The following is a 15,710-nucleotide window of genomic DNA, read 5'->3' as shown; positions in this document are numbered from 1 at the left end:
TCGTCATTCGATTGTCAATTTGTTTGGTTTCGAAACGTGAATAGCAATAGATGGATGGGAATAGATTCGCTAAAATCTTGTGGGGTTCATCGGATAATAAAGTTCGTGAAACGATTGGACGCACGAACCATCTACCTCTAAGAACCTACCCTACAAGCCAGGCCAGCCACAACATGATTTAATAGCTCTTCTGCTAAGAAACAAAAAGTTTATAAACTCTAGCAAACGCATACTATTACCCTAATTTATTACACCAAAATATATCCATCGTGTATCCAAAAACATCCAATCCTTCAGCTGAAGAGAAGACCAATGAAACCAAACCAAAACAGCACAAAAAACTGTCACATTTTTGGATTTAAAACGGTTCCATGCATGTGGATTGTGGTCTAATACATTGATCAATTTTTTTTTCTGTTCTTTATAATAAATCAGATTGATTTTGATAGTGTGGACGTAAAGATTTGCGAAGATATAAACTAGAACTAATACAACCAGCTAACTCTAGGCTTACCAAACCACGAACGATGAATCAAAGGCAATAAATTATACACATGCAGATGCAGATGCAATTCATATATACGATATGCAATTACCATGTGCAGCGTTGGACTATTCGTACACCACACCATTACTTAATTGTTCCTACCTTCTTTTTGGTTCTTTCCATATAAATCTATTCCATAATCTGACACACACAAATCCGTATGTCTTCCCATTGACGGCATTTAAATAGAAAGAGAGAGAGGGAGATTGATGTCGGTAATTTCTTAGAAAAACGAAGAATAACACATGCAAAGCTTAACATCTAAAAGAAACCTTGAAATCAGTTATCACCTAAACTTGAACTCAGATTCTAAAATTTTGGTTTTCTTGATGATGGACATTTTCTTTTTACATTAAAAAATATAGTAAACTTTACATTTGGCTCGGTAAAAAAAGGTGGGATACGTACACTAATTGACTGAGAGAGCTATTCTGAAATAAGTACAGCAGTGTGGCACATGGCTGATTAGCCTGATTTTCATTTTCGGTGCATCCCAGTCAATTTTGTTTTGTCTTGTTACTTAAATTTTGTTTCAGACAATGTAATAACAGTTTTCAAATATTGAACTGGTGATATGTTTCGTACCGGCTCTGTTTAAGAATAAAAAGAAAAAATTGGTAACACAAAAACAAGTTCACACTAAAATTCAAACTAATTTTGAAATCTTTAGTTTGTATATAATTATGAAATTTCAAACGTAATTAAAAACCTTTAAAGTTCATGTATTATAAATTAGTTTAATTTGCCAAAAAGAAAAAAAAAAAGTATTCACCGAACATAAAAAAATTATGCTTAATAGACTCACTATAATCATACGTACTCACTACTCACCATAATCACAGTTCCAAAATTCGCCGTGAAGCACGGGGTTAAGTCATTCAAAAGGTGGACAATCACAGAATTACATATACACTTACCAATATTTCTTATATTATGATATTCATTGCCACAGATTAGAAAATTATGTTTTTTTCTCCCATTTGCCTTTGTTTTTTTTTGTTTGGACATCATTTTCTCATTTTGCTTAGAATCATTTTTGAAGCACAAAATTTTAGTCTTTAAAAAAAAAAAAAAAGTTGGCATGGCTTGGTCGGTTTGGAGCAAGTAAAGAGTTCAAAAATCTAATTCATAGAGATCACACATTTAAGTTTTTTGGTCGGTACGTTCACGTCCCCCCGTCATTCTCCGACCAACTACGTCCCCGTCTCTCTGTCTCTTCTACCCAATAAACGTAAACATTTTCAGGATTTTATACACATTTAATTTCTTAGGAAGTTAGGCCCTACACCATAAAGTGACAATTTAGAGAAAGGGCTACTTAGATTTTTGTTTGTTTGTGATTTTGTGTGGAGGATAAGTAAACAGTAAACTGTTGTAAAATTGTGAATTTCGATTTTAAAAAATGAAAACATTACTATTTGTTCATAAACTTTTTGTTAATATCTTTTTCTTTATAAACTTTTTGTTTAAAGAGGTTTCCAGAATTTTTGTTCATAAAGTTTTTTTTAATATCTTTTTGTTCAAAACTGTAAAAAATATCTAACATTATGGGTTAAATGTTTTGGACTCTCATATACTCAAATCATGGGGATGGGGACTTCAACATCTTGCATGTTATTGGTTGGTTTGTACAATTTAATCTCGTCACTATAAAGTATCAACAAGCACTCAAATCTTCTTTGTCATCGTTGTGAGTGAACGTTTATATCGCTCTCTACTCTTTGTCACCAGCAACTATTTTGACGTAAACGAAAGTAAAAAACGAACTCATAAAATAAATTTGGGCTACAATAGTTGAAAAGATTGTAAGCCCATTTATTTTGTTATATGAATGATGGGATTCTCTGAAGAGGCGTTGTGAGAAGTTTCTCTTATACCGTTATACGAAGCCTGACCGAGTTCGAATGGGCAATGGTCCAGGACAAAATATATAAATTTATGTCTTAAGGTTTGTCTTGTGGGTTAAATTACTTAATTCTATATTAGGTACTAACCTGCGGTTGCTGAATTTTTTATATAAAAAATCGTAATAATTTATTTTGTTATTATATTATTTATTAGTTTTTAACATCTAAGTTGTTAAAACTGATATAGATTTTATTTCATTAGATTTTTGATAAAAAAAATTAAGCTGTTCGGGTAAAAACTGTTGATAAAATTTGTAGTTGTAGATTTTATTCAATTAAAATTTTAAAATCTTAGCTGTTAAATTTTTAATAATATTTTTTTCAAGTACTAATTAGTTTAGATTGGAATAGATTTTATTTAATTTTGTAGATTTAATTTAATTTGATCTGTCTTAAGATTTATTTATTTATTAATAATGAATAAAGATTAATTAATTAATTAAACTTTTTTAATGGCAAATGAATGTAATTTTTTACACATTTTAAAGTTAGTTTTATATTTGTATTTCCCAATTAATATAGTAGGATGCATTCTCCAAAGTTTATGCAATGTAAAAGTTCGTGAAATTAATCAAATTTTAAAATAATAGCAACACGTACGGTATTAAACGTTATAACTTTTGTCTAACTAATCCGTAACAAATTTACAAAAAAAAAAATTAGGTTGATTGGTAATTCCATATTTCTAAAAATTGTAAAGAATCGGTTCAGTTCTATTTGGAATCAAGGAGATTACTCGTACGACGATATTGATGGTCTCGCCCTATGATTTGCCACTCGCATCCTGCAGCACTTATCAAAGAGGATGGAGAACTGATTTATTTTGAGTGTTTTACATCCAAATCTTATATTTTGAGTGTTTTACAATCTTATATTGTAAAAACAGTTTTTTTTGTTTGAATAATTTTATATTCAACTAAAAAAAAATCGGTAATTCTTTGGTACACCACTCACAAAAATAATATCAACAACGTTATCCTTGTTTTTCGTACTATGTTTTTACTTTTTTTTTTACTATTCTAGTACCGTTTATGTTTCATTTATCCACTAAAAGTAGACTTATCGGTTTGATGGTGGGGGTGGGACTACCCACACAAAACAAAATATGGGCTCATCAATCCTTTGCAATGCACCGAGTCGGAGTGGAAGCGTTGAATGTGTCACATTCGATACAAATTGCCTTTAATTAGTCCTGGCCGTTCGGGTATTCGGTTCGGTTTCAGATATATCCATTCGGTTTTGGTTAGTTTAGATATAGAGGTTTAGTATCCATTCGATTAATTTACTATTTCGGTTCGGGTTCGGTTCGATTTCGGTTATTTTTGGTTCGGTTCCGGATATCCGAAATAGTGTAATATAAATTTTTAAAATATTATTTAAATAAAATTTGATTATATTTTAACAAATATATCTAAAAACTTCCTGATATTTGATTTATTTCAAATATTTTTGTATTTTTGTCTAAATATATATGGTTTTTTAGTTTACTTTTTGTTACCTTATATAAATTAACACGTAATACAAAGCTAAAACTTCAACGTGGCGCAGTGGCCATGTTGCACACTCCAGTTTGTAGAGGTCTCAGGTTCGATTTTCGGCTTAAACATAATTTTAGTACGTGTTCGGTTTGATTCGGATAACCGAATGGATATCGGTTCGGTTAATAACTGATATCCATGGATAATTAAAACACTATCCAATCGGTTATTGTCCACTATCCATACCCGAACCGGAACCAAAATTTCGGTTCGGTTCATTCAATTCGGTTTATTTGCCCAGGACTACCTTTAATGTAACATGATTTCATATTTTACATTATAAATACTTTTTTGCTAGATTCCAACATTTATTTGATAATACTTTTTTTTTGTTCTTTATAAAGACTGGTTTTATATTTGATAATGTTCATCTACGCATTAAATTAAATATTAAATTATACTTTGTAACTTTCAACCGGCTTGTATGCAACTAACTATGCATCATATATATCGTCTGTGATATACCTTATCTTCAGTGTTTGTTATCTTTTGTTATATCAGTGTAGCTGTCACATGTCACCTTCTTATTCATATTTTGATCTTACACCTTAGCTTAAAACGTTTTACTTCTATTTTTCTATGCGTATTCACTACCACAAAACGAGAGCAGTACTCCATCAAATTTAGATTTGTAAATATTTATCTTCGGTTGAATCATTCACCAACTAATAATCTATTAGGCACCTATATAAATCATAAATCGTTTCTTCTCCTTTTTTGTTTTTGTTTTTGTTTTTGTAAACGGCAAAAAGGACAATAATATGTACTTTACTTAAAAATGATCCAAAGAGTCCCACGTACATATAACTGTAAAACAAAAGAAGTAAGAATCACATTTTACCAAAATAGTATGGACCAACAAAAAACACCTAAAAATGGGCGGGGGAAATGACCATTTCATACCTATATATACTCCAAAAGTGCGATTTGCTGCTGTCTGTACAAATATGAAGTGCCAATTTAGATATGTACCCTAATACATTACAAATTTCATACCTATACTCACAAAATTGAGTCAATTACAAAGTCCACGTTAACGGATTTAAGTCAACTGTTAGAGATGCTGACTCAGAATCCACATGTGTATTGACGTGTCATTGAAAACGCAAAACGGTGTCGTTTTGTTATATTTTCTTCGCAAAAAATTGTGGACTATCCACACTCTGGTGGTTCGAACCCACGACCTCATACATATTAAGTTTAGCACTTAACCAGTTGATCCTACAACAATACTCGATAATATGATACAAATTTATCCTCATAAACCTAACGTTGCATCCATCAAAATCAAAAAAAATTGTGAGAAATCCACACTCCCGTGGGTCGAACCTGCGTACTCAAATATAATTAGCATATGATGTAAACTGTTGATCCCACAACAATACTCAATTATAAGATACAAATTTATCTTTATAAACCTTAAATAGATCTAAGTCCCAATTAAATGAAATTTTTATATTTATATTTATAAATTAAATTTAACTGAGAATATAAAGATAAATTTGTATAAGTGATAAATTTATAAATTTATATTTAAATAATAACTGAGAGTTAAATATAAATTTATAAATTTTATAAATTAAATATGACTGAGAATATATTTATATTTAAATTAAATTAATTTATATTTATAAATTAAATGAAAATGAGAATATAAAGATAAATTTGTATAATTGATAAATTTATATTTAAATTATAATTTTATAACTGAGAATTAAATATAAATATATAAATATAAATTTATAAATTAAATATAACTGAGAATATATTTATATTTAAATTAAATTAATTTATAGTTATAAATTAAATGAAATATTTATAAACCTTAAACCTTAAACATTTCATTTATCGGGACTTAGATATTGTTTAGGTTTATAAGGATAAATTTGTGTGATATAACTGAGTATTGTTGTGGGATCATTTGGTTATTCCTATGATATTAGTGTCTGAGAACACGGGTTCGACCCACGAGAGTGTGGATTTTCCACAATTTTTTTCGATTTGGATGCTACCTTAGGTTTATAAGAATATATTTGTATGATATTATCGAGTATTGTTGTGGGATCAATTGGTTAAGTCCTATGCTGGAAATGTTCAAGATCACGGGTTCGAATCCCCAGAGTGTGAAATTACCACAATTTTTTGCGAGGAAAATATATCAAAACGACGTCGTTTTACATTTTCGATGACACGTTAATACACACGTGGATTTTGAGTCAGTATTTCTAATAGTTGACTTAAATCCGTTAACGTGAACTTTGTAATTAGCTCAATTTTGTGAGTACATGTATGAAATTTAAAATGTATTAGAATACATATCTAAATTGGCACTTCTTGTTTGTATAAGCACCAATTTACACTTTCGGATTGTATACATGTATGAAATGGCTTTTTCCCTAAAAATGGGAATGCCTCGTTGGATACACGTATCACCCGTGCCATGCCAAATCGACAATTGCCTTGTATTTTGCAAAGTCGATCCAACTTGCTCAACTCAAGCCAACTCTCGTTATCCTAGTCACCTTTTTGGGTCCCAATGCACCCTACATTAGGGGATCACAATCCCTCAATATGTGTGTGACTAGGCATTGAAGACTTTAAAAAAATTAGTAACTGACAATAGCATTTAAGTTGATTTTAAATTCGTTTTTGGAGTAAACTTTGTTTTATTTGAATTTTACCGTGGATGAATCTTATGGATCCCATATGGGACAAGCTGTTAACTAGACTAAAGTTCAAAGTCTTTTATCGTCTTCAATATTTATTAAAATTTACAGTTAAAGATTTTATTATTCAATTTCTCCCCGCTCCCTGTGTTTTTAGGTAATACTCTTCAAAATTTCAAATTCTGTGCAAATCCATTTTTTAGTCTTCGAGGATGTAAACTGCAATATGACAAAACTATAAAATAAATTACATTTGAGTTCTCCCTAGCCGCTTCTCTTTCTGGCACAATTTCCGATGTCTCCTCCTCGGCGGCGTCGATTCCATCGGCGGCGTCGCTGGAAAGTTGTGTTTGCATCTCCATGTTCTCCTCTTCTTCTTAAGTCTTGTTTCCTTTTGGTTCGGCGGTGAACAAACCGGAGGTTCACCATCTTTCCACCTTGCAAATCCGGCTATGCTTAAGCTTCACTCCCTCCCCCTCACCCCGTCTCTTTCAGTGGTTCCTCTCAGTGAGGTGATTCTCCCTAGGTTCCAGCCTTTCATCGCTAAATCTGAGAGCTCAAAACGCCTATACAACCTTGTGTTTCAGTCTTTGTCACGCGCCTCCCTCGAAGTCAACTTCTTCATCTATCTGCTCCTTAGATCTAGATCCCCTCACCAAGCGTTTGGCTCGGTTGCAGTTGGACAGGAGCTCTGTATCGACGTTGGAGCTGTGCAAGATTTTGCCAAGGCCTCGTAACCCAACCTATGTACCTCATAGTCCCAGGTTTGTTCCAAATCCTCTTCCGCCTTCCTGTAACATACCCTTGGGTCGGTTCATGGAATCATTTGTCCGAAGACTGCAATTGAAACATAATCACCCTTGTATGCTCTGTTGTTGCGAATTTTGTTTGAGAACCTTGCCTCTAAATCTGTTTAGGTTCGTTCCTTTTGACAGCCAGAGATTGATGAGGACCAACATTATGACCTAGTCTCAACCGAGAGATGGTTACCGGTTCCTCTTGGATCTAACCTCTTTGTTTCAGCTGTTCCATGAACTATCTCAATTGCATCTTTGTTTTACTTGTGCTGAAACCGAAAGCTATAGGAAGATCAGCATTATGTCCTTCTCTTCAAGAAGAGAAGGTTACCGAAACCTTCCCAGTCTTCTCTACACACTGTCTATGCGGCCTGCTTATTCCAAAGTACAATTCATCAATGTTGGAAAGTGTGTCCCCCCTTGGCAAAGTTTGATGAGTATCGGCATTATGACCATAGTTCCATGGGATATGGTTACCGAAATCTCCTCAAGTAAGCCATGCCCAACCTTAACCCTCCATTCACCCTCCTTGCCAATGAGCAGATCAAACCATCTAGTCTCTCGGCTATGGAAACCCATTCAACGTCCCAATGTCAATTTGATAAGGACAATCTACCACTCTTCCGCTGTATCAACGAATGTGGCGCCGACTACCCCAGAGTTATTTTGCGGTTTGATGCTCCTTGGCTCAAGTCTCCAACACCTCTTGGACATGTTTGTCGATTTATCTATCTTTACTTTTGTTGCACATGTTTATCTATCAAACTTTGCGCTAAAAACTCTCATCCTTTGTAACCATGCTACATTGTTCAGTTGAATGAAAGTAAGGTTCTGTTTGTTTTAAAAAAAAAAAAAGTCTTCGAGGATGTTGTTTTTGGGTTCAACTATAAAACTTCCTTCGTAAATGTTCGGTAACAATTAAACTACTTCTTAAAAACAAAAGAAGATGTTCTAGGATATGGAAATTGGTCATAATCAATATAAACTCACATTTTACATCATGCATTAACTTTTTTTTTCCTTTTCACTCTCTCCTGACAAAGAGTTCACCCTAGCCATCAACAACTTTTAGATTTGCGTTTGTACTTTCTGATGGTCAGCACTCTCTTCCGCTGCTGTGAGAGGGTATCTTAGTCTCTATATAGTTTGCCTTTCGTTTACAGTTCTTTTGACTCTCGAGTGGGGAACCTTCGGTCTGTTTCAAGCAGTGGTTCTGAGATTTTGTGGAAGCGGTCGAGTGGCAAGAAATGTTTGTTTGGGTGGTTCTTGTGAAGAAGATGGAGGTGGATCTGTTAGATCTACGATGTAAGTCATGAAAAATTGCCTTTTTTTTCTCCGACCTAGATCTGGTTTCCATTATGGTGTTTGTAGTCGCTCCTATGCCGTCGGTGGAGGTTGATTTGGGGTCTAGTCAGTCCAGCCTTTGTCTTTCTGCGCTCTCTTTATCCCTTTGAATTAGCCATCACCTCTTTTTTGACTCGTTCCCTTTCCAAGAGGAAGCTTTGATAGTTCTGAATTTGGGTCTAGTTTCTTTAGTTGCAAGTGGTCTCTCTTCTTGGTGTTGGTTGCAGTGGGTCGTTGTAGGTGTTAACTGGCTTGTGTTGTTGTTCTCGCTTTTGAGAATGGTATGAAACATGGGGTCAGACTTCTCTCATTGTCTCTGCTTTCGAGATCTTTTTTGGGTCTGCTAGCTTTTTGAAAGGCTTTTTATCTAAGCGTTCATTGGCGTTAATGTCGTCGACGTATCCGAAAGTCAAACGTTGTTGTTCTCCAATTATGGGTCTTGCTTGTCGGGTTTTGAGGTCTTAGTTTGGAGAGATCGGCTCTCATTGTGATAGGAAGAGGTAGATGTTATCATTGGATTGGCCTGGGGCATCTTTGATAAATCTCATTCACTGGTTTCTTGTAAAGAAGAGGTCGCTTTGCTTTCTTGGGATCTATTGACTCGTTTCAGTTTAAAGTCTTGTTGCTTTTGTTCTTGATGTAAAGTTATGTGTTCTTTCGAGTTGAGTTAAAAAGTTCGGAGTTGTATTTCTAGTTTATATCAGTTTCCTTGTATAGGGCTTAGTTTCCGGAAAAAATCTCATCTTCCCTTGGCTGTGACTCCGGGGATATTATGTTGTCCGCCGGTTTTAGTATCCCTCTTTTGGGCGTTTGTATTCTACTTGTTTTGAAAACAAGTTAATCAATATAATTTATGTGACAAAAAAAATCAAATTCTTAGTTAAAGATTAAAATCTGATTTAACATCAATTTATTTCCCTATCATTATTAAAATAAAATAAAGTCATTTTTATTATTTGAAAACTCATAAATTTTTTCTCCACCAAAAACTCAAATATAACTAAGGGAGAAGGTTAGTCAAACCGTAACATATATAAGATTATAGTTATTACATGTGTTTTATTAGTGATAATTATATATTTTGGTTTGAAATTGAAGTTTCTTGACCCTTCATGTTTTTGACCATACATATTCATTTTTTTGTTTAACCTTAATTTCCTTTCCAATTTTATTTTGATTTTCTTCTTCTTCCAAATGGCTACATATCTAAAACATAGTCCATTCTGCTTATCCTCTCTTTTATTCAGAAAGTATTCTTAACAAAAATAATGTGATTATCAATGTATAAATTAATATATATTTAAAACATCATTATACTTCCTCTTACAATAATAATTCCTAAAATTTTCCATAGAACCAACCAATTTAGATTAACTTTGTTCTCTTCGAAAAGGATCACAATATACTGAGATTTATAGATATGTTTTTGAAAGTGGTAGCAAAGTAACAACAACAAAGAAATTCCTTCAGGCATGACTTTACTTGATGCACTCACATAGACAATATGATATCCAGAATTTAGATTAACAGATTTGTTAAAGATTTTTTTCTAATACATACAATTTATAAAACTTAGGGAGTACAATTTTACGTAGGAGTATAAACATATTTCAATTTTTTTAATTGGATAAAGATGTTTTAGAATGGATCTTGTGATAGTCCACCATATAGATCATCATGTTGGGTATTGTTATCTTGTTATATCATCTTCGTCGTCCGAGGAGGATATTTGCATAAAAATTGTTTTGAGGAGGTTTTTTTGAGTTTTTTTGCCTCTACTTTTCTTGGATCCGGAGGATGAAGTTGTTGATTCTGTAGGACTTGATGGTTTGCGGGGAAATTTTTTTGTTTGAATAGGTGGTAATGCTCGGTATACTGTAGCGATGCACTGCTTTATTTGTTGATGCGTCTGAATCCATTTCTCCAAGTTGGTTAAGGAGCAGTGGTCGAGGTTGTATTTGTCCCACCATTTGATTTTGAATTCGTAGAATAGTGAGTATGGCATTTCTGGTAAGAAGGGTACAAGGTTTTAGTGCCAATATAGTATCTAGGGTATTTCTATATCAATGTGGAAGACTATCTTAGGTAGAGGGCCAATGACTTGATGTTTTTCGTGTTTAGTGTAGTAGGGTAGTGAAACATTAGATATTTGGGGAGGATATATGTCATCGGACGGGCCGAACTAGTACCACCATTCGTAGAACCATCTTGGTATTGTCTTGGGGCAATGAAAGTCGAAGGAGTGGAACCAAGAGTGATCATAGGTCCGTGTGTAAAAGGTATGGAGAAAGGCTTTTTGGTAGTCTATGTAGGTCAATCTTGGAATATGGAAACCCAGGATGGAGAATTTTTTTGCGGTGTGGAAGTTTATAAACCCAAGATTTTGGGGATTGCATACTTTAAGGATTTTACAGGTTGAGTAGGAAATGATGTTTGAGTTATTTTTATCGGTATGATGTGTTATTTCTACTGATTTTGTGTCTACGAGAATGAATCATAAAATGTGCGGATTTTGGTAAGGATATCGGTAAGGTATTGGCTTTCCTCGTAAAATATGCAGTTGGTATATTGGGTTAGGTTTTGAGAGATATTGGTGTGGTAAACGAGATTGCAATAAGGTGTTGGCGTTGTGGTTTGAGGAAGTAGGAAGACTTTTGGTTTGTGGTTTTTTGTGAGGAGGATGGATTGGGTATTTTTTTTGTGGCTGGGGATTGACGGTTTTTACATAGAATAAAGGAGAAAATTCCGCAAAGGCAGAAAATTTGTTACTAGTGATTAATTGCTTCTCTTGTAAGTGCAGTTGATTCTTGATGTAGTCTGATGCACACATTGGTTTCTTTTATGTTTCACTCGTTTTGACGATCCTGAGATTTAACCTATAAATACTGGTAAATAATTATTTTCTCCTTTTATGTATTGTATATCAAAATAAACAAACAGATAAAATAGCTTGACATCTAGCAAATATTTGCTTAGAAACTAAGTTTTTAACATCTTTTTGTAAAATCTTTTTGGCTGATTTGCAATCGACACGTATTAAAAACGTTTTGTTTATTAAATCATCTTGAAATTTAGAAATACAGTTTACTATAGATAAAACTTTCTTTTTAACTGTAGAGTAAATCTTTGTGGTCCAAGCCAAACTCCTGAGTGAAAATGGATTATAGACTCTTGGGTAGACTCTGGCATTTTCTGTTTAAGGATCCCCCGTAACCTATTTCTGATGCATCTGTCGCAACTATCATGAATGCATTTGGGTGTGGGATGACTATACATGGTTGTGTTATTGCCATGTTTTTGATATCCTGGACTAGACTAGTATGCAGCCTCGACCATGGTATGAGGTTATTTTGCAATCTTTGAAACAATGGTTGTATAGTTTTTCGTAGATTAGGTAAAAAAAAATCATATATGTAATTAAACAGCCTAAATTTTTTTGTAATTGTGATTTCTCTTTTATTTCATCTGGAAATTTATTTGCGAATTCTATAGATCTAGATATAGGTGTAATAGTACCTTGATATATGTTACGACCTAAAAATCGTATTTTTGTTTGAAATATTTGCATCTTTTTTGCGGATACTACTAGTCCACGTTTTTAACAATGTTCAGAAAGGTGTATAGAAGTTTAAAGTGTTGATCGATTGATTTTGAAAATATTAAAACATCATCTGTGTATACGATAGAAAAGGTGGAGTAAGGGTTAAATATTTCGTTCATAATATTTTGAAATTCGGATGGTATGTTTTTTAAACCGAAATGGATAACATTCCATTCGTAATGTCCAAAATGAATGTTGTTTTATATTTACCCTTCTCGGAAATTTGTATTTGCCAAATCCACTTTTCATGTCAAATTTAAGAATATGCAAGCATCATATAATCGTTTTAATAGATCTTGTTTGTTTGGTATTGGGTATCTTTATCTATTGTATAACATTGTGTAAGGGTTTATAGTTGATAACTAAGCGTGGTACTCCTGTTTCCTTTTTATCTTGGTTGTTTACATAAAATTTTGAACAACTCCAAGGAGATTTAGATTTTCTTATTAAATTTTTATTTAGTTTTTTTTTTTGCAATGTTCTAAAAGTTCTTGATTCATTTGAATAGGTCTAACTTTAGTTGGAATAATTTTTTCATGCAAATATTTAGTTGGAATCCATTTCTCCAAGTTGGTTAAGGAGCAGTGGTCGAGGTTGTATTTGTCCCACCATTTGATTTTGAATTCGTAGAATAGTGAGTATGGCATTTCTGGTAAGAAGGGTACAAGGTTTTAGTGCCAATATAGTATCTAGGGTATTTCTATATCAATGTGGAAGACTATCTTAGGTAGAGGGCCAATGACTTGATGTTTTTCGTGTTTAGTGTAGTAGGGTAGTGAAACATTAGATATTTGGGGAGGATATATGTCATCGGACGGGCCGAACTAGTACCACCATTCGTAGAACCATCTTGGTATTGTCTTGGGGCAATGAAAGTCGAAGGAGTGGAACCAAGAGTGATCATAGGTCCGTGTGTAAAAGGTATGGAGAAAGGCTTTTTGGTAGTCTATGTAGGTCAATCTTGGAATATGGAAACCCAGGATGGAGAATTTTTTTGCGGTGTGGAAGTTTATAAACCCAAGATTTTGGGGATTGCATACTTTAAGGATTTTACAGGTTGAGTAGGAAATGATGTTTGAGTTATTTTTATCGGTATGATGTGTTATTTCTACTGATTTTGTGTCTACGAGAATGAATCATAAAATGTGCGGATTTTGGTAAGGATATCGGTAAGGTATTGGCTTTCCTCGTAAAATATGCAGTTGGTATATTGGGTTAGGTTTTGAGAGATATTGGTGTGGTAAACGAGATTGCAATAAGGTGTTGGCGTTGTGGTTTGAGGAAGTAGGAAGACTTTTGGTTTGTGGTTTTTTGTGAGGAGGATGGATTGGGTATTTTTTTTGTGGCTGGGGATTGACGGTTTTTACATAGAATAAAGGAGAAAATTCCGCAAAGGCAGAAAATTTGTTACTAGTGATTAATTGCTTCTCTTGTAAGTGCAGTTGATTCTTGATGTAGTCTGATGCACACATTGGTTTCTTTTATGTTTCACTCGTTTTGACGATCCTGAGATTTAACCTATAAATACTGGTAAATAATTATTTTCTCCTTTTATGTATTGTATATCAAAATAAACAAACAGATAAAATAGCTTGACATCTAGCAAATATTTGCTTAGAAACTAAGTTTTTAACATCTTTTTGTAAAATCTTTTTGGCTGATTTGCAATCGACACGTATTAAAAACGTTTTGTTTATTAAATCATCTTGAAATTTAGAAATACAGTTTACTATAGATAAAACTTTCTTTTTAACTGTAGAGTAAATCTTTGTGGTCCAAGCCAAACTCCTGAGTGAAAATGGATTATAGACTCTTGGGTAGACTCTGGCATTTTCTGTTTAAGGATCCCCCGTAACCTATTTCTGATGCATCTGTCGCAACTATCATGAATGCATTTGGGTGTGGGATGACTATACATGGTTGTGTTATTGCCATGTTTTTGATATCCTGGACTAGACTAGTATGCAGCCTCGACCATGGTATGAGGTTATTTTGCAATCTTTGAAACAATGGTTGTATAGTTTTTCGTAGATTAGGTAAAAAAAAATCATATATGTAATTAAACAGCCTAAATTTTTTTGTAATTGTGATTTCTCTTTTATTTCATCTGGAAATTTATTTGCGAATTCTATAGATCTAGATATAGGTGTAATAGTACCTTGATATATGTTACGACCTAAAAATCGTATTTTTGTTTGAAATATTTGCATCTTTTTTGCGGATACTACTAGTCCACGTTTTTAACAATGTTCAGAAAGGTGTATAGAAGTTTAAAGTGTTGATCGATTGATTTTGAAAATATTAAAACATCATCTGTGTATACGATAGAAAAGGTGGAGTAAGGGTTAAATATTTCGTTCATAATATTTTGAAATTCGGATGGTATGTTTTTTAAACCGAAATGGATAACATTCCATTCGTAATGTCCAAAATGAATGTTGTTTTATATTTACCCTTCTCGGAAATTTGTATTTGCCAAATCCACTTTTCATGTCAAATTTAAGAATATGCAAGCATCATATAATCGTTTTAATAGATCTTGTTTGTTTGGTATTGGGTATCTTTATCTATTGTATAACATTGTGTAAGGGTTTATAGTTGATAACTAAGCGTGGTACTCCTGTTTCCTTTTTATCTTGGTTGTTTACATAAAATTTTGAACAACTCCAAGGAGATTTAGATTTTCTTATTAAATTTTTATTTAGTTTTTTTTTTTGCAATGTTCTAAAAGTTCTTGATTCATTTGAATAGGTCTAACTTTAGTTGGAATAATTTTTTCATGCAAATATTTTTTTTTAGGGTATTTCATCAATATGTTTTTGTTTCCCAAAAGGCATTTGGGAGTTCATAACGTACTTGGTTTAGTAGTTCAACTTCTAATTTTTTAATTTTATTTGTGACTTGTGGATCACTTAATTGTTGGTCTATTTGCTGGTATTTTATTACATGTTGTAAATATTGTATATGTTTTTGCTTCCCATCTATTAAATTTATAGATTTCTCTATTGTTGAATTTTTTAAAGCTAAGATTTTTTTTGTTTTCATTGGGAATAGAAATTCAGATGTTGTTTTTTCTCCTACAATTTTTATGGTGATTCCTAATATAACTTCTTGACTTATGTTTTTTACAAGGATAAACTGAGTTTTAAAACAATAATTTTTGTTAGAGATTTTTGCTTTGGGTAATTTGTAGTTGACCTTCAAACTACTTCCATTTGCACCACTAAGTTTTTCATATGTTTTTTCATACAATTTTGTAGGAACTATTCTTTCTCTAATACAATTATAGTCAGCTCCTGTATCTTGAAGT

The sequence above is a fragment of the Camelina sativa genome, chromosome 4 (assembly GCF_030686135.1).
Source record: "Camelina sativa cultivar CO46 ecotype springtype chromosome 4, ASM3068613v1".
Lineage (NCBI taxonomy): Eukaryota > Viridiplantae > Streptophyta > Magnoliopsida > Brassicales > Brassicaceae > Camelina > Camelina sativa.
Note: the sequence above shows the minus strand (reverse complement) of the source record.